Source organism: Macaca nemestrina, chromosome 11 (genome assembly GCF_043159975.1).
Source record: "Macaca nemestrina isolate mMacNem1 chromosome 11, mMacNem.hap1, whole genome shotgun sequence".
NCBI classification, from domain to species: Eukaryota; Metazoa; Chordata; class Mammalia; order Primates; family Cercopithecidae; genus Macaca; species Macaca nemestrina.
In genome coordinates this window covers 43,699,936-43,719,896 of record NC_092135.1, presented here as the reverse complement: position 1 = coordinate 43,719,896, position 19,961 = coordinate 43,699,936, and the positions used below count along the sequence as shown (strand labels likewise).

The 19,961-nt window shown below is 36.6% G+C and overlaps 1 pseudogene; it reads left to right on the top strand.

Moving 5' to 3' along the window:
- Positions 1-8,469: 8,469 nt before the first annotated feature.
- Positions 8,470-9,980, top strand: LOC105492627 (methionine aminopeptidase 2-like; annotated as a pseudogene).
- Positions 9,981-19,961: the final 9,981 nt, after the last annotated feature.

The window sequence follows — 19,961 nt, the reverse complement described above, 5'->3', positions numbered from 1 at the left end:
TTGTCTAGGGAAGTAACAATAATTTTTCAATGGCAGGCAAAAATTATGAAAATTACTTTTCAATGGAAGCTTTTTTCTCACACCATAGCTATTTGTTTTCACAAACTATGATTTCTTCACAAGGTTATTTTTTGATGGTCTCCAGGATGCTAACTTACCATGGGGGTTACACTAGCTATTTTCTAAAATGGGTGTTCCACTGATATAACATATATTGGATATTTATGCTTGTTTTTATTTGACTTAATTACAATTCATTTGAACTTTTGCCCCAAGATAGTTTTAATGTAGAGGCCAAAATTTGAAACTTTTAATGAAATAAATAAATACACTTAGTAATATATTATTTTCCTGAAAGAATAAATATGCTTTCATAAATAAACCACCTAATAAGAGTTCCTAAGTTTTACCTTCATACCGCCAGTAATGTTTTACGTTGTTTAATGCATGAAACAACCCCACATATATATATGTATATACACACACACAAACACACACATATATACACACACACACACATAAATACATTTAACCTATACACAACCATACATAGACATAGCCTATTCGACACATTTTTTTGAGTGCCTACTATGATCCAGAAACTGGAAATGTAACAATGAGCAAGTCAGTTATGGTCTCATTCTCAGCAACCTTATATTATAGTGGGGATATGCAATGGAAAATAATCCATAGAAACTGTAAGTATAGTAAGGGAAAAGTTAGGAAAGGGAAGATATGGAAGAACATGTTTATTTAGCTATCCCTCCCTTCATGATGTAACTTTTGCCTTCCCCTCTAGACACATCTGTATTTAGTTATAACCCTCAGAAACAATCTGTCCTCCTTTTCAAATCACACTTAACCCCCTAGTTAGGGTAGCTATTATCAAAAAGACAAAAACTAGCAAATGCTAGTGAGGATATAGAAAAAAAGAGAACGCTTATATACCGTTGGTGGGAATATAAACTGAAACAGCCACTATGAATAGTGCGGAGGTTCCTCAGAAACCACAAACAGAACTACCATATGATCAAGCAATCCCACCACTAGGAATTTATCCAAAGAAAAGGAAATCATTATATCAGGGAGACATCTGCACTCCCATGTGTATTGCAGCACTATTCAAAATAGCCAAGATACGGAATCAAACTAGGTGTCCCATAACAGATGAATGGATAAAGAAAATGTGGTACACATACACAGTAAAATGCTATGCAGTCATAAAATAAATAAATAAATACATAAAAAGATAAGGTCAGATCAGAGTGTGGTGGCTCACACCTGTAATCCCAGAAATTTGAGAGGCCAAAGCAGGCAAAACACTTGAGGCCAGGAGTTTGAGAACAGCCTGGGCAACAAAGCGAGACACCATCTCTACAAGAAATTTAAAAAATTAGCCAGACTTGGTGATACATTGGTGGTTCCAGCTACATAGTAGGCTGAGGTGAGTGGATCACTTGAGCCCGGGAGTTTGAGGCTCCCATGAGTTATGATTGCACCACTGCACTCAGCCTGAGCAACAGAGTGAGATCCCTTCTCAAAAAAAAAAAAAAAAGAAAAAGAAAAAAAGAAAAAAAAATCCTATCATTTGGAGCAACACGCATGGGACTGCGGGACTGGAGGACATTATGTTAAGTGAAATGAACCAGGAAAAGAAAGTTAAACACTGCATGTTCTCACTCATACGTGGAAGCAAAAATAAACGTTGATCTCACATCAAGGGTCAGGCAAAGGAGGAGTAGGAAGATATTTGTTAAAGGATACAAAATTACAGCTAGGAGGAATAAATTCTAGTGTTCTGTAATATTGTTGGATGGCTACAGTTAACAAGGTATTAGATAGTCTCAAATAGCTTGAAGGAGGATATTGAATGTCCCCAACACAAAGAAATGATACATGTTTGAGATTATTGATATGCTAATTACCCTCATCTGATCACTATATATTATATGCCAACTTAAAAAATACATATGTATATATATATTTCATCTTTCGATATCTACAGACGGATGATTCCTTATATGTGAATTATTCATCTTTCTAAACTCCTATTCACTATGAAAACTCAGGTCTCTTTGCACTCACGCTCATGAGATTTGTACTGGACTTTTCCTGCAACCAAAAATGCATGAGGCAGGTGGTTTTAGATATGGGACAACAGACAAAAGGTAACCCTAAAGAGAAAAGAAATATGTGTTGAATATCAGGATCACCATAACATTTAGCAGTCCAGGGCTGCTAAACTGAAATGGATGGCAATTTGGGGGCAGGATTCCTGAGAAAAGAGGCTAAAGGAAATGACCCCATATGTTTATTTGGAGTCACTAAAAGTTATAGAGTATCAATCAAAAATAACAAATAATAGCATTTCTTAACATCTGACCTATTCTATGTTTATTTATTTTCTTACTGATGTTCTGTGCTCACATGAACATAAGCTCTGTGAACACAGCTCTACTGTTCATACTGTATTCCTAGTAGAAGAATATCTGACACAAAGTAGGTGCTCAATAAATATTTATTGAGTTAAGTGACTCTCACATAACTGGAAGTCCTGAGAGAGAAAATTAAAATGAGGATTCCAACTCAGTTCCCCTGTGCTTCTTCCAGGTCAACTCTTGTATATGTATAACTTTGTTCTCCAGCTGGCCTCTCTTTTGTAAAAAAACATGATTTTCAGTAGCGTCCAAGACAGTCCGTTTCCTAGTCTTCATGCAGTAGGAGAGATGAAAAGCCACTCTTCTATTTGTGGAATAAAACGCCTCTCTTCCAGTGTGTTTGAACTGTATCATGTCTTGGGTCAACTCACAGAATAAAAATAACCAAAGGCTGGAATGCTCTGTGCTGACTGGATTAAATTTGAGTTCCTGAATCGATCACTGGCTTGATCGAGTGTGGAATGGGGATTAGATTGTTATTAATAATTTAGCTTGATCAAGGGTGGTATCTGAGTTAGAAACAGAATCAGTCTTCCCTGAATCACACAGGTAGTATGAAGGAGGAATGGGTTCCTGAAGAACATTCCAGGTCTCTTAGGAAGGTGTAAGGAGACAATGAATGTTGAGTAGACAATAGAAATTGTCCATTATATTTTTTCCCTACAGATATATTTCAAAGATTTTATTCTTAGAAGTACAAAAAGCATGAAAATAAAATATTCTAAGAGGAATGTATTTATTATATCACAAGGAAGCTGTTTAAAATGATAGATCTTTGAAGACAATTTGGGGAACAGCTACTGACCTATCAAGAACTTGTAAGTTTGCCAGTACTGGAAGAACAGTACTAGATCTGTACCTGTTTTGTTCAACACTGTACTCATAGTCCTTAGCATAAAGAAGATGATTGGCTGGGCGTGGTGGCTCAGGCCTGTAATCCCAGCACTTTGGGAGGCCAAGGAGGGTGGATCACCTGAGGTCAGGAGTTCGAGGCCAGCCTGGCCGAACTGGTGAAACCCTATCTTTACTAAAAAAAAAAAAAAAATACAAAACTTAGTTTGGCATGGTGGTGGACACCTGTAATCCCAGCTACTCAGGAGGCTGAGGCAGGAGAATCACTTGATCCTGGGAGGCAGAGGTTGCAGTGAGCCGAGATTGCACCACTGCACTCCAGCCTGGGCAACAGAGCGAGACTCCATCTCAGAAAATAAATAAATAAATAAATAAATAAATAAATAAATAAATAAATAAGATGCTCAACGAATACTTGATGAATTAATGATTGTATTCACGCATTTGTTTTTGTAAAGATAAAGCCACAAGCTTTGTATAAAAAAATCCATAAGTTTCCTGCAGAGAAAACACAGCTATACCTATATTATAAATGCCCCTTGCTTCCCAGTAGGATTATTCACAAATCACTCTATTTATGTATATGAATTAAACTTTTCAGAGTGACTCTAGAGGAAAATACAATAAAAATCCTAGGAGATAAAGATCTACCATTTTGCCACATGGTATTTTATTTGTTCTATCTGTTTTTGCTATTTTTCCCCTCTTTTTCTGATTTATCTTGTGTTAATAATACATTTTATGATAACCAATTTTTATCTCCATTATTAAATTATTTATACTTTTTCACAGTCCAGTGATCTGTGCTTTTGATATATACTTTCAATTAATCAGAATCTTATTTTAAATAAAATCATATACTATTTGACAAGTAGTTTAAGGACCTCATAACTGTGTATGTCCAATTCTTCCCCCATTCTTTGAGCTATTGAGATCATACATTTTCTTTTAGACACTCCATAAAGACAATATGTTGCTTGTATTTTTCTTTAGCCATTAAGTTATCTTTTAGAGCAAATTTTAAAATTAATTTATTTCCATTTATTCTTTACCAGTGCTCTTCATTTTCTTAGAAGATTCACATTTCAATCTGATATCGCATTCCTTCTGCCCGTTGAATTTCTTTTAACATTTCTTGCTGTGTAGATCTTCTCGAATTATCTGATTTTGTTTGTCTTACAAAGCCCATATTTATACTTCATTTTCAAAATATATTTTTACTGGGTAAAGAATTATGGAAAGACAGTATTTTTTTTTCTCAGTGTTTGATGAGAAATCAGCTATAATATATTCGTTTCCCTGTAATTTGTCTTTTTTCCCCCTCAGGTTGTGTTAAGGGTTTTCTTTTTGTCTTTTGTTTGCAGCATTAATATAATACGATACACATATGTGTGTTCACCACCCTGTCCCACCAGGTCTCATTCCTTAAGGGGAGTATTTACTCTGTTTGATGTTCTTTGAGTTTCCTGGATCTATGCTTTGGTGTCTATTATTAATGTCAGAAATTCTTGGTCTCTCTTTTTTTTTTTTTTTGAGATGGAGTCTCGCTCTGTTGCCCAGGCTGGAGTGTAGTGGCGATCTCAGCTCAGTGCAAGCTCCGCCTCCCGGGTTCACGCCATTCTGCTGACTGAGCCTCCTGAATAGCTGGGACTACAGGTGCCCGCCACCATGCCCGGCTAAGTTTTTGTATTTTTTAGTAGAAATGGGGTGTCACCATGTTAGCCAGGATGGTCTCAATCTGCTGACCTTGTGATCCGCCTGCCTCAGCCTCCCAAAGTGCTGGGATTACAGGCGTGAGCCACCACGCCCGGCCCCATTATTTTTTTCAAACGTTTCTCTGCTCCATTCTCTCCTGATTCTCCTTCTAGAATCCCAGTTAGGCAATTGTTAGATTACTTGATTTCGTCTGACAGATCATGGATGCTTTTTTCTCTGTTTATTGTTTGTGTTTATTTTTCCCACTTTTTTTCTGTGTTTCAGTTGAAGCAATTCCTATTGGCCTATGTTCAAGTTCACTGAATATTTTTTTCACTCTGTCGAGTCTACTAATAAGTCAATCAAATACATGCTTTATTACTATGCTGTGCATTTCTACCATTTTCATTTGTTTCTTCCTTTTGCTTTCCCTCTTTTTGATAAAACTGGCTATATAACGTTAAATGTGTCCATCTTTTCCTTTAGAGTGTATAATATATTAATCATAGTAATTTGAAATTCTCAGTCAGATGGTTTCAACATCTGCACCATATCTGAATCTGGTGGTTCTGTTGATTACATTGTGGGGGGTGTGTGTGTGTGCGCGTGTGTTGATTTTCTGTATTCTTCATAATTTTTTTTGTAGAAAACCATGTATTTTGTATAGGAGATCATAGACTCAAGTACTTAGAGTTTAGGCTTTTAAATTAGCATATCTTTTTCGTATATAGGATTGTGTTAACTAGCCAGGAGTTGTTCAGTGTTGAAATTGTCCTTGCTACGTTTGTCTTTGGTAGATCACAGTCTTCAAATTCCTCTAGCAATATACTGTGTGCTTGGAATGGCGGCTGGCTTTCCAAAATCTTTTTTCTCAATCTCTACTCCACCTTCCCCATTAGCCTTTCCTTTCGTGCTGTACCACAGAGTGTATCTGTCACTTGCAACTTAACCAGCAGTATTCCATTATCACCTTAGTTGGTGCTTTTTAGCTTGGTGGTGGGTAGTTAAGTTGGGAAAAACCCCTGGGTCTCAGTGATTTGGCCCTCAAAATGTTACTGCTCTTTTTCCAGCTTTAGTTCTTGCTAAGAACATATTTCTGCTCCTTTTTGTTTTTCTTGTTCTCTTTGTCAGGTGCCATAGGCTTATATCAGTGGCCTATGACCAATGGGTTTTGTTGTCTTTCCTGTAGATTAAAGCTTTGGTTCCATACAGGATCATTACCTCCAGCTCATTTTTCATGCCTGCTTTTCCTGTCCACCAGTCCTAAATAAAAGAAGCTGTCTCTTGACTCACCTTTCCGATCCTCTCACCCCCATACCTCCAGCTCATTTATCATGCCTGTTCTTCCTGTCCACCAGTCCTACATAAAAGAAGTTGTCTCCGGATTCACTTCTCTGATCCCCTCACTCCCATACCTTCCTGTTAACACCTACTGGGCTTCATAGATAAAAAGGCTGCTGGTGTGTGGGAGTCTCCTTCTCCCATATCTGTGGACCTCAGAGGCTTCACCCTCTCTACCAGTCTGCACTTGGCACTCTGCCTCCAATTTATCAGTTATTCTGAACTCTTAGTGGTGTCCAGGTGACATCCACCTTAGCAAAGCAAATGCGTATATCCTGTCTCTCCCTATAGGCACCCGTCTCTCCCCAGTTTTCTGGTTAAATGATTGTTTTGTAATCTCAACTTTTGAATGGGTCCAAGAAAAGTTGTGGGTTTACAATTTTTCTAGCCTTTTTGTTTCCATAAGTGTAGAAGCAATACTCCTTCTAGCTTGCCATATCCTGGAGCAGAAACCGGATGTCATTAAGACTTGAGGAGAAAATATTTTGAGAAGAATTAAAAATTGTGTCCAAAGGCCTTAGATTCTTGATGAATCAATAGTCTTCTTTGTATATTGTGAAATTAGTGATCAAATACAAATGAATATGCGAACTCTTTTAAAAATATATTGAATTAGTTTATAAGTCCCATGAGGTGACATTCAGATGAATTCTTTTTATCTTTATAGTGCTGTATATATCACTTAGACTGTAATTTCTGTAAATTTAGTTTTTTTTTTTAATTTTTAATTTTGAATCAGATTCTGGTTCTTATCACCCAGACTGGAGTGCAGTGGTACAATCTCAGCTCACTGCTATTTCCAACTCCTGAGCTCAAGTGATCCTCCCACCTCAGCATCCTGAGTAGCTGGGACTACAGGCACATGCCACCATGCCCAGCTAATTTTTGTATTTTTTGTAGAGATGGATTTTCACCATGTTTCCCAGCCTTGTCTCGAATTCCTGAGCTCAAGAGATCTGCCCACCTCAGCCTTTCAAAGTGTTGGGATTATAGATATAAGCCACCATACCTGGCTTATTTTAGTTTTAATAAAGAATGCTGTTCATGATTCACACTGTTGACTAATCATTGGGTATTTTTTTGATAAATTTGAAAATCTCTAGGAATTGTTGCAGAATTTGTAAGTGAAAGCAACAGAATGCCATAACAGAAAGCATAAACTTTTTAAATGCAGTGGCTGACTAGCTAGTGAGATTTTACCTGAATCTTCTGGTTTACATGACTAAGTTAGGTTTCCTACACAACAAGATCAAATGGAATCTAAAAGAGAGGGGACAAGCTACAAATGTGAAGACCATGGTAGTCTGAGAAGGCAAGAGATTAAAACAGCCTAAAGCGTGGGTGAAATCAGTAGTACACAGAGAAGACAGATATATGTTAAGACAAGACATAGATGGTGGTTATGGCAAATTTTGGAAACCACTTATTTCTTTTATGTATTACTTAATTCTTCCACTTGGCCTTAGATGCTGTTTGGTGTTAGCCAATGTCGAACAGCTAACGTACCTGAGGAGAAAATGTGATCCTGGACCACCCAGAAAGAAATATTTGGTGATGCTAACACAAATTTTTAAAAAATGGGTTCAACTCTTCTTAGGTTTAGGTTCCTGTAAATAATTGTGACTCAGCTAAGCGTTTCTCAAAGATCTTGTCCAATCAACCTAAGGTTTAGACTGCATGTGTAGAAAATACTATACTGTTTGTGTAACTATGATTAATACAAAGTGTTATGTGTTTTTTTAAAAAAAGATTTCAACAGCAACTTAGGGATTTAGTTCCGTGAGTCTATTGTTAGAGAAAAATATTAAGTAAACAGAGAGAATTTAACTAAAAGGGGGTTTTAAATTGTTATTCTAGCACCTTGCTTTTCTTTAGCATGAACAACCATAACTTCGAATTCATAGACAGAAGTGTTAAGTTCTGGTTTGTTCATAGAAAGATATACTGTCACTAAAATTTGCATAATAGGCTAACATTGATTTTCAAAGTTAAGTGAAAGGTACTGGAATGTTTCTGATTCAAGCAAGAGGTTCTTCGTACATTGCATCAAATCTTAGAATATAGAGGATACACTTAGAGACAATATTATTCAAGTGATTAGAAAACATTTACCCTTAAAATTCAGAGGAACCTTTCAGGCAACATGGCAGGCATGGAGGAGGCAGCAACCTTCGGGAGCCACCTGCCTCCTCTGGGAGTTACCTGAATGGCAACCTGGATCCAGACGACAGGGAGGAGGAAGCTGCCTCTACAGCTGAGGAAGCAGCCAAGAAAAACAGATGGAAGAAAAAGAAGAGTAAAGGGGTTGCGGCAGGGCAGCAGGAAATGGATAAAGTATTAAGAGCCTCAGTGGATGAAGGAACAAGACAATTGGAAAGCATTGGAAGAGAAAGAAAGAGATGATGATGATGAAGATAGAGATGGTAATGGAGATGGAGCAACTAGAAACAAAGAAAGAAACAAAGAAATAAAGGAAGAAGAAGAAGAAGAAGAAGAAGAAGAAGAAGAAGAAGAAGAAGAAGAAGAAGAAGAAGAAGAAGAAGAAGAAGAAGAAGAGAACAAGAGAGAACCAAAATTCAAACAGACCCTCCCTCAGTTCCAATAAGTGACTGTATCCTAATAGTGTATTTCCTAAAGGACAAGAATGTGAATACACACCCACACAAGATGGATGGAGAATTATGAGTGAAGAAAAGAAAGTGTTATATCAGGCTAGTGAAGATATTTGGAATGACTTTTGAGAAGCTGCAGAAGCACATCAACAAGTCAGAAAATATGTAATGAGCTGGATCAGGCCTGGGATGATAGAAATCTGTGAAAAGTTGGAAAACTGTTCACACAATCTAATAAAAGAGAATGGATTAAATGCAGGCCTGGCATTTCCTGCTGGATGTTCTCTCAATAATTGTGCTGTCCATTATACTCCCATTGCTGGTGACCCAACACTAATACAGTAGGATGACATCTGTAAAATAGATTTTGGAATCGGTATAAGTGGTAGGAATATTGACTATTGACTGTGGTCTTACTGTCACTTTTAATCCCAATTATGATACATTATTAAAATCTGTAAAAGATGCTACTAGTACTGGAATGAAGTGTGCTGGAATAGATGTTCATCTGTGTGATGTTGGTGAGGCCATCCAAAAAGTTATGGAGTCCTATGAAGTCGAAATAGATGGGAAGACATAACAAGTGAAACCAATCCATAATCTAAATGGACACTCAATTGGGAAATATAGAATACATTCCAGGAAAACAGCGTCCATTGCGAAAGGAGGAGAGGCAACAAGAATGGAGGAAAGGAAGTGTATGCAATGGAAACCTTTGATACTACAGGAAAAGATTTCACGATGATATGGGATGTTCACATTACATGAAAAATTTTGATGTTGGACATGTACCAATAAGGTTTCCAAGAACAAAGCAATTGTCAAATGTCATCAATGAAAATTTTGGCACCCTCACCCTCTGCCACAGATGGCTGGATTGCTTGGGAGAAAGGAAATTCTTGATGGCTCCGAAGAATCTGTGACTTGGAAATTGTATCCACCATTGTGTGACACTAAAGGATCATACACAGTGCAATTTGAACATACCATACTGCTGCATCCAACATGTAAAGAATCTGTCAGCAGAGGAGATGACTATTAAACATATTCCAAAACAACTTTAACACCTTTATTTTCTAAGCTTTTTTGAAATACGTACCAGAATTAATTTGCAACATGTTGTCTATTTTAACAGTGGACTTGTATAATATTTTTATCTGTGTTTTAAAAAGAAGAAATTAGGCCATGCACAGTGGCTCACACCTGTAATCCTAGCACTTTGGGAGGCCGAGTCAGGTGGATCACCTGAGGTCAGGAGTTTGAGACCAGCCTGGTCAACATGGCGAAACGGCATCTCCACTAAAAATACAAAAATTAGCAGGGCGTTGTGGCACACGCCTGTAGTCCCAGCTACTTGGGAGACTGAGGCACGAATATCTCTTGAACCCAGGAGGCAGAGGTTGCAGAAAGCCAAGATTGCACCACTGAACTACAGCCTGGCTGACAGAGCAAGACTCCGTTTCAAAAAAAATAAAAATAAAATAGTAAAAAAGAAGGAATTTGATCAAAGGTAAACAGTCTAATGTAATGAACCAAATAAAAAACTTTCAGGACTTTCAAATGTTAACTGCTTTTCCCCTTTATATCTGGAAAAAATGCTATAAAGCTCAAATTAGTTAGGAATGACTTACACCTTTTGTTTTGAAAACTAAGAGACGGTTTCCAGATATTTATACTCCCATATTTCTCGAATGCTTTGAATGACTACAATTCTGCATTGATACCCTCTATTGTTACTTTTTAACCTGCCTGGAATCTATTTTCTAAAAAAATAAAGATATTTTCAGATCTGAAAAAAAATCAAAGGAACCATAAACGTCATCAAGTCTAATCATATCCAAATGTGGTCCATTAATCAACCTCGGCAGAAATAATTGGAGAAGATTTAAAAATTCAGAGAATGTTGACCTCCTCTCTAAGATAGGATTCATAAATATTTTATCATTGTCTGGAAAGTAACAGTCCACAGTTTAACCAATATTCTAATTTTGATTCATGATTTTAAATAATTAAACTTTAATAATTGATATGGTTTAGATATTTGTCCCCTCCAAATCTCATGTTGAAATGTGATTGTCAATGTTGGAGGTGGGGCCTGGTGGGACGTGTTTGGTCATGATGGTGGATCCCTCATGAATAATTTGCTGCTGTCCTCATGGTAATGAGTGTGTTCTCACTCTGTGAGTTCACACGAGATCTGGTTATTTATAAGAGCCTGGAACTTCCTCTTCTCTCCCTTGCTCCTACTCTTACCATGTGATATAACTGTACCCCCTTCACCTTCTGCCATAATTAGAAGCTTCCTGAGGCCCTCACCAGATGCAGATGCTGGTCCTATGCTTCCTGTATAGCCAGCAGGACTGTGAGCCAAATAAATTTCTTTTCTTTATAAATTACCCAGTCTCAGTTATTTCTTTATAGCAATACAATAATTGACTAACAGGATAATATAAATTACTTATATTTTAGTAGAAACATATGGTTATAATTTTAGAAAAAAATAACTTTATTTTTGTCTTCCAATTACAGAATTCACTGGGAAGAGAAGTGGGCTTCTGTTCTGCTGCTAATTTGCAAGATTACACTCTAGTGGCAAATTCTTCCTATTGCAAGCATGTAGTCCCTAGAGCCCAACGATTTCTAAAGGTACATGGTCAGTTAAACCCATGTCAGATGCAAGACATAGCAGTGTCATTTTTGCACAAGTGGAAATATTTCTCCTAGATTTCCAAGTCATGAATGAATAACTAGAAAAGAAATAGAGGACACAGGCTATATGATGATTAAATCAAGTAGTTTAATGACAAAAAACTGAACAGATTGTGCATGTTATTTTATCCCATTTACATTGACAAAGTGTCACACTTCTGCTTTATGAAGAGAAACTTCATGCAATAGTCATAAGGAAGAAAGAATTAATGCTAGGAATAAGTGTAAAAGCTCTGTATAGCTTTTCATTTAAAAGATTTTACAAATCCTGCTGACCTGTTGCTAAACTAAGCAAAGCGAGTCCCCCTGGAACACACTCTATACTCATTCTTCCTCTTCATTTACATTCCTTTAAACTATTTTAGCATATTCCTAAATAGCAGAAACTTTTCCTATGGAAATAATGTCAGCCTTTCCATCCCTGCAATGCAAGCTGCTTGCATCAGTTAAATTCTGAGTTGCTTCTTTTGGAGTTAGGGCCAGCTGGTTTATAGCTGGAGTCAGCCGTCACCTGCAGAATAGAGTCTGGAGAAAGTAAGGTTGTTACTCCCTGGCCAAAATTAAGACTCCCATTACGATTCAATTGTGCCTGAAATTCCACTGTTAGGGATTGACTCCCACCAATCAATGTCTTGTGCTTTCTAGGACTTACTTATTTCTGACTTCACTGAATCTAAGAGATGTCATCAACTATAAAACCTGTCACTATTATATGTACAGTTAAAGAAAAAATATATTGCCAATTTAACTGTGGCATTTCATCAACTCTAAGATTTATCTCAATTTCAAAGATATATTTTTAAAAATATTTTTCAATTCTTAAAATAAAGTAAGTGAAAATGCTAGTAATGAGAGAGAGAGAGAGTGGGGAATGAAGACTATGAAGACCCGTATTAACTCAACTTTTAAGCATTGATGTCAACCAGCTAAAGCCAAGCCCTAAGACAATGAAATATAGGATAGTCATATTCTTATAGAAGAGAAGGAAGAGAAAGATAAACTGCAACTGCTTCACAAGGTTGACTAAGCCCAGCTTAACAACTCCTTTTAGCAATGTTTATTTAAAGAGGTCACTATTTGAAGTTAGCATAGGGAATTCCATAGCTGTTGACCCTTTGGAAAAACAACTGACTCTGAGAAAGGTTAGGAAAGGTGGGAAAAGTCTGTGAATAAAACCTTTTCAAGCTAGAAATAGGTCAGAGTACAGCCTGATCAAAGACACCGATGAAATGCAGAAGAATGTAGATAAAGGTAAAATAATGAGCAAGTGATAAACCAATAAAAAGAGAAGTGGTGCTTGTTTAAGTGGCTAGGTATGGCAGGAAAGAACTTTCAGATGCCTGTATACAGCAGCAGCAAAGAAAACAAATAGAAAAAAAAAAAAAAAGCAAAAAAAAAAACCATGGTGAATTTCAATGCTAAAAAAGGCAGACTTACACTGATTGTAAGAGCTCAGAGTAGAGTTATGGGAACAGACACCTTTTTCTTCTTGAGCTGCATGTCAGATTTTTACAGTAACACAACTACTTTTCCAGTTCAGAGAATAAAACAAAAGAAACCTAGACATTTTTTCTCCCCTCCCCTCCAAAAAATCTATAGACTGAATTGATACTAGGGGCAAGACAGGATGTTAGTACAGCTATATTTAAAGGGGACAACTATGTCAAAACTAGGATAATTACATAGTATCTACATGGCATCATTTGAAAGATTAAAAAAAGATTTTCTGCCCTTGTTTGTTTTTGTTGTTTTTTTTTGGGGGGAAAGGGGGTCTTGAGCTTATTACCAAAGACAAATTTCTTTAAGTTTTCGTGTGTGTGTGTGTGTGTGAGTGTGTGTGTGTGTGTAGGAGGAGGAAGGTGATTTCAAAACTCCAACAAAATGTAAATGTCCTGGACATAGAGTATTACAAATTCTGCAATATTCTTTTTTTTTTTTTTTTTTTTTTTTTTTTGAGACGGAGTCTCACGCTGTGTCACCCAGGCTGGAGTGCAGTGGCGCGATCTCGGCTCACTGCAAGCTCCGCCTCCCAGGTTCACGCCATTCTCCTGCCTCAGCCTCCGAGTAGCTGGGACTACAGGCGCCCGCCACCACGCCCGGCTAGTTTTTTGTATTTTTAGTAGAGACGGGGTTTCACCATGTTAGCCAGGATGGTCTCGATCTCCTGACCTCGTGATCCACCCGCCTCGGCCTCCCAAAGTGCTCGGATTACAGGCTTGAGCCACCGCGCCCGGCCTGCAATATTCTTTAGTAGATTTTTTTGATAAATTTTCGAGGAAACCTGAAAATTATGCAGCATAACCACACCCTACATGATTGACTGACCATAGGAAGCAAAGCTTAAAAGGAGAGACAGAGGAGAACCTTGATGAATTGGAATTTAAGAACTTAAAATATGCTAGATGCCCTGCTAAGTACTTTACATACGTAATCCCTTAATCCTCATAAGAGCACTGTTAGGTATGTATTATTATCATCCTCATTTTAGGTAAGGAGGATGAGGATAAATTGAATCTCAAAGATATTAAATAGCTCGCTTAAGGCTACACAGCTAGTCAGTGGAAAATATGAGCCAATTTAAGTCAGCTCACCTCAAATTTCTATGAAACCAGGTTGAGAAATATGCAGGAAAAAACAAACACTGAACCTATGGTGAGAAAGGCACAAAGTCAATTTTATACACGTCAGGTATTTTTTCCTGGGATAGTGGTAGCCCATAAAGTTATAACATTTGTTGTTTTTTAAATAAACTTAGCTCAGAGTTTCCAGATGAAGAAGCTTACATTTACTGAATATCTATTGTACAATAGGTTAAATTATATTAATCTCATTTAATGCTCAAAATAACCCTGTAAGATGGATATTTTCAGAATCTCCACCTCAGGTTTGTATAGCTGGTACATGATACAGCTAGTGCTCTAACCCTACTTCTGATTTTACATTCTGAACTCCTCTGAATAAACCATAACACTTCAGGTGCATGTTTCAACTAGGAATTTTTAAAGACCTCACGAGCTCTTTCCAAATATTTTTTCAATAATGAATACAGCAAGAACATATCCCATACCTTCTATCCTCACTCTTGTACAGTGTTACACACAGCACATTTTCTCATCAAATGTGTTCATGAGTATAATTTTTAAAACCCAAATTCCTGTGGAGTAAAGTTATCTTTATGAACTAAACTAAATCCAAAGCTGATAGCCGACAATCACTGCATCACCATAAATATTATTCTCATTAGCAAGATGAAATTTTCTTTTTTAGATTAAGGTATCTCAGAGAGTTGCAATAGAGAACATTGACATCTTTAAGAGACATGAGATGAGTGTATAGGTCAAAATATGTCAGTCAGCAAGTCTTCCTGCATTCACAAATATTTATTGAACACCCTATATGCTCTCCGTACATTGTTCTAGGTGCTGGGAGTACCACAATAAACAATGTTGAAAACTCCTGTACTGGAGGAGTTTACATTCAAGTAAAAAGAGACACAATAATGAAATAAACAAATAAAATGCATCGTATGCTACATAGCGATAAAAAATGCAGACGTTGGCAAAATTTTCAATAGCAATAGCTAGTAAATATTTTAGGCTTTGGGGGCTACACGGTCCATGTCACAACTACTCACCTCTGTCTTTGTAGCACAGAAGCAAGCATAGACTAAATGTAAATAAATGAGCGTGGCTGTGTTCCAACAAAACTTTATTTATAAAAATAGGCAGCAGTCAAGATTTGGCCTGCTAGTCAAAGTTCGCCAACTCCTGAAATAAATCAAAGAAAGAGGATAGAAAGAGTCAGGGATGAGGGTAAAGAAGGACTCGTTGAAATGGCAACATTTACCTAACGCAACAGAGAAAATAACAGAGCCAGTCATATGGGTCCCAGAGGAAGAGCTTTCCAGACAAGGGAAGCAGAAAGTGCAAAGGCCCTGAGGCAGGAGCTTGTCTTGTGTCATCAAAGACCAAGCAATAGGCCAGAGTGTTGGTAGAGTGGATTGAGCAGAAGTGAGCAGGCATCTGTGATGTGGAGACTCGAGAACAGAGTAAGGATATGAGAGTTTTTCCTGTGTGATACAGAAAGCAAGGGAAGATGTTGAAAAGAGGAGTGCATGGTGTGTCAGATTTCAAAACAATCTTTCTGGCTGCTGTATGAATAGATTGAAGGGGACAAGGAGCAACAAGAATGATTTAGGCAGTGATTGTAGTCATTTGAGTGAGAGAAGATGGTGTGTTAGATCTCAGACTGTGGTCTAGTTGATGAAAAGTAGCTGGGTTATGCATGGGTTTCAAAGGTACTGTTAACAGTATTTCTTGATGGATTGGATACATAGTGTAAAAGAGAAGGAAGAGCCAAGCGTAAGAGTTTCTGCATAGCAACTGGAATGGGAAAGGCAATGAGAAGTAAATGATTTTTTTTTTTTTGAAACCACACACATATCAATAGCTTAGCGTTTAATCCATAAAATGTTGGAAATGTTGTTTTTGAGATATCTACTAAGAAATAAGAAATACATCAATTGATGCCTGGTTTCTCCTGAGTAACTAACAGATATCAAGAGGCAGGTATGGTAATGGTGAGAATAGAGCCCAGAACTTCCTTTTACTTAGGAAAATTTGTATGGAGTCATGACTATACACGAGTTTGGACTATTGAAATAAGACATAGAAACATGAGATACAGTCTTGGCTTTGCAATTTAATGGAAACACAGGTAATTATTGTAATTTAATTTCTCTATATCTTTATAATAGGCATCTACATTAAGCATGATGTAGAAATAATATTGTCAATCATGACAGTTGCAAGGCATCAATGAGACAATTTAAAAAAAGCATTTAGCACAATGCTTGGCAAATAGTATACGCTCAGTAAATATTTGATATTCTTCTTACAATACACTTTGTGGAAAATAAGTACACATCAAACCTTTTGCCTTTAATTTACAAAAAAGGAACACTTATTTTTAAAGGTATCTAGGAATATGCTGAGTCTTCAATATATTAACCAAGCCTTTTGACTCTACAAAATTATGATCTAAGATTTTATTCAGACTCTAAGAAGAAAAGGACTCTTGGATCTTTAAAAAATATTTGCTTGTATTTTTACTCATTAAAAATATAAGCCTTTCAAAGAGTCTTGGCACCACCCTTTCTTGTTTGTTTGTTTTTCTAACATTAGAGGTAGGTAGATTAAATCCTAACTGCTAGCACAAGGAAGAAAGGGAGGAAGGGAGAAAGAAAGGAAGGGAGGAGGGAAGGGAGGGAGGGAGGACGGAATGATGAAAGGAAGGAAGGCAGGAAGGCAGGAAAGCAGGAAGGAAGGGGATGGAGGGAGGCAGAAAGGAAGGAGGGGGGAAGGAAGAAAGAAGGAAAGAGAGGGAGAAAGGAAGGAAGGAAGGAAGGAAGGAAGGAAGGAAGGAAGGAAGGAAGGAAGGAAGGAAGGAAGGGATGAAAGAAGAAAGGGAAGGAGGGGATGGAGGAAGGAAGGAAGGAATGAAGAAGGGAAGGGAGGGAAGGAGAAAGGAAGGAAGGAAGATAGGAGGGAGGGAGAGAGTGGAGGGAGGTAGGAAATAAGGAAGGAAGGAAGGAAGGAAGGAAGGAAGGAAGGAAAGGAGGAAAAAAGGAAGGGAAGAAAGAAGGAAGAAAGGGAGGAAGAAAGGGAGGAAAGAAGGAAGGAAGGGAGGGAAGGAAGGAGGGAAGGGAGGGAAGAAAGAAGGAAGGAAGGAAGGAAGGAAGGAAGGAAGGAAGGAAGGAAGGAAGGAAGGAAGGGAGGAAGGTAAGAAGGAAAAAAGAAAGGAAGTAAAGGAAGGGATGAGGGAGGAAGGGAGGGAGAGAGAGGGAGGTAGGAAGGGATGGAGGAAAGGAAATGAGGGAGAGGAAGAAGGAAAGAAAAGCAAGAAGGTAACAGTGAATAGGAAATAGGTTTTTGAGTATCAGTATTCCCAAATCTAAAAAATAACTTATGGATATGTTTATTTTTATAGAACTTTCTTTATCTCCTCATAAATTTACCATGTATAGCTTGTAATTGACATCCTGGATGACCATGACAAATTGACTTATTTCTCAATGCACGCAAAATCTCTTGAGTGCTTTACTTACTTGATAAAACAGTAAAATACTTAAGATTCTTCTCATAATGTCGAAACATTTGTGTCACCGTATATTAGAAGACAATAGTGATGCCATTTTCTTTTATAAAAGCCCACTTTGGTATAAAATATGATTTAGACTAACAATTCACATTTTTTTTTGTTGAGTTTCATTCATGCAAATGATTTTTAAGGATGAAAATATTCAAATCTGGAAACAAATTACATAGGCAATAGCTAAAATGTTAACTCTTGTTTCTCAACTTCATCTGGTATAGGTTTCCTCTGAAAGATACAGTGCCTTTGAAAAAAAGATTACTAGGGATATGTTAGAATGTCAACTTGCACACTTGGTCTTGGCTTAGTTCTATTAAGATACTAGCTTATCTTAAATATTTTTTTAAAAACTAAAACAAAAAATATACTTAGCAGACAGTGCAGAGGCAGTATATGACTAAATTTAAAATGTTAGAATTCTGATTTATATGGATTTCAAATCCAGCTTCATATCTTACGATGTGATATTTAAAATTTATGTAATCTTCCTTCACCTTAGTTTTTATATTTGTCAAATAATTATGACATTTTAAAATTGGATGAAATGATTAAATCAAAGAAGAAAGTGAAACCCTTTGTACAAAACATTATTCTGTTGTTTTAAATGGTGAACTACCATTCATCTTATTTAAGAAAATAACTGCCATGATTTTATCTAAGGAATATTGTAAACCATAGATGGAAAACAAAATCTAACAATTAAAACCCTTTCCCCATTTGCACCAAGAATGCTCGCCACTCACTGGCAGTGCTTTTGGCTGCAGCATTTACCCTCAGATAAATTTGCCATGAAATATGTCACTTTTATTATTATTTTTGCATCGCTCTAGTATATCGACTTTGGAAACAAAATACATCATTCTATTTATAGTATTCTGTTTTTAGTGGTAGTATTTCCATTTACAAAATATACTAATTCTTAATCATTGAAAATGTCAAAGCCTAGAAACTTTGACATTCCTATGCATGATGTTAACATCATTCTCGAACAGTTGTTAGGCAAGGATTTATTTGACAAATCCGAATTTTGCGAAATAGAGAATTGTGATGATTCATATAATTCCGATGTTCTGTTTAGAAACAACTCCAAAACAGTTTTTATATTTTATTTTCACATTGAAAATCAGTCAGATTTACTTCAGCCTCAAAGAATGTGTTTATGTAAAATTAAATAATCACTGGCAGCGAGCTGCACTTTTATTTTTCTAAACGAGAAAAGGGTTATTAAACTCATAACCAAAAAATAATGTACTTATTACAGCATTTTAAATGGTCAGGGTTTTATTTCCATATTGAGAAAATATTTCAATATTGTTGTTTTTCAAATTAAACATTTGTCTGTTGTCCCCATCCCCAAATAAAACTATACAATTATCATTAACTTATGCAGAGCAAAATTCTAATACAATATTTATGATGTCATATGCATAGAAATTAGTTTCTATGAATATAGAGGGCATCTGTAAATAACACTCAGGATAGCATGTGGACTAGAGCAGAGAGTCAGAATCGTGATCGGAGAAAACTATGCATATCATCCTTAGAGATTTTTGAAAAAAATGTCTTTCATACCAAACTGGAAATCAACTAAAAAATCAGTGGCAGTTTACCTGCTCCCAAATGCTGTGGAGCTTGGGAGGGAGGGGCGTGGATACTGTGCTACTTGTAAAAATACTAGCACTGAAGTAAAAATGGGACAATAAAATCACAAAATTTATCATGAGCCACGATTTGCACGAATTCTACTACACTCACTTCCACGTATTTTTGTGCTGGCCCATTAGTTACCTGGATAGTTTATTAACTGGGGTCTCACTTTATTTTTTCCTTTCAAGTAGAAAAGAAAATGCTAGTGGAAATTTCATTTGTAACCTAACTTAATTCTGAATTTTACTTTTGATTATAGCCATGATTTACTTTAATGTTTTCAAAATGAATTTCAAAGACTATTTATTCAGTTAATTTTGAAAGTAGAAACATACTGAAACTTTTATCCCACTTGGTAAGCAGCCATCCCTTAGTTTTATCCAAGTTTTCCCATGAAAATGCCAATCGGGAATAAAACTGACAAATATATTCAATCAAAGATGGAATTTTTTTTTTGCTCTTAAGTTGCAAATGGCCTCATTAAAATAAAAGCACTACCTTAGAGATTCCATAA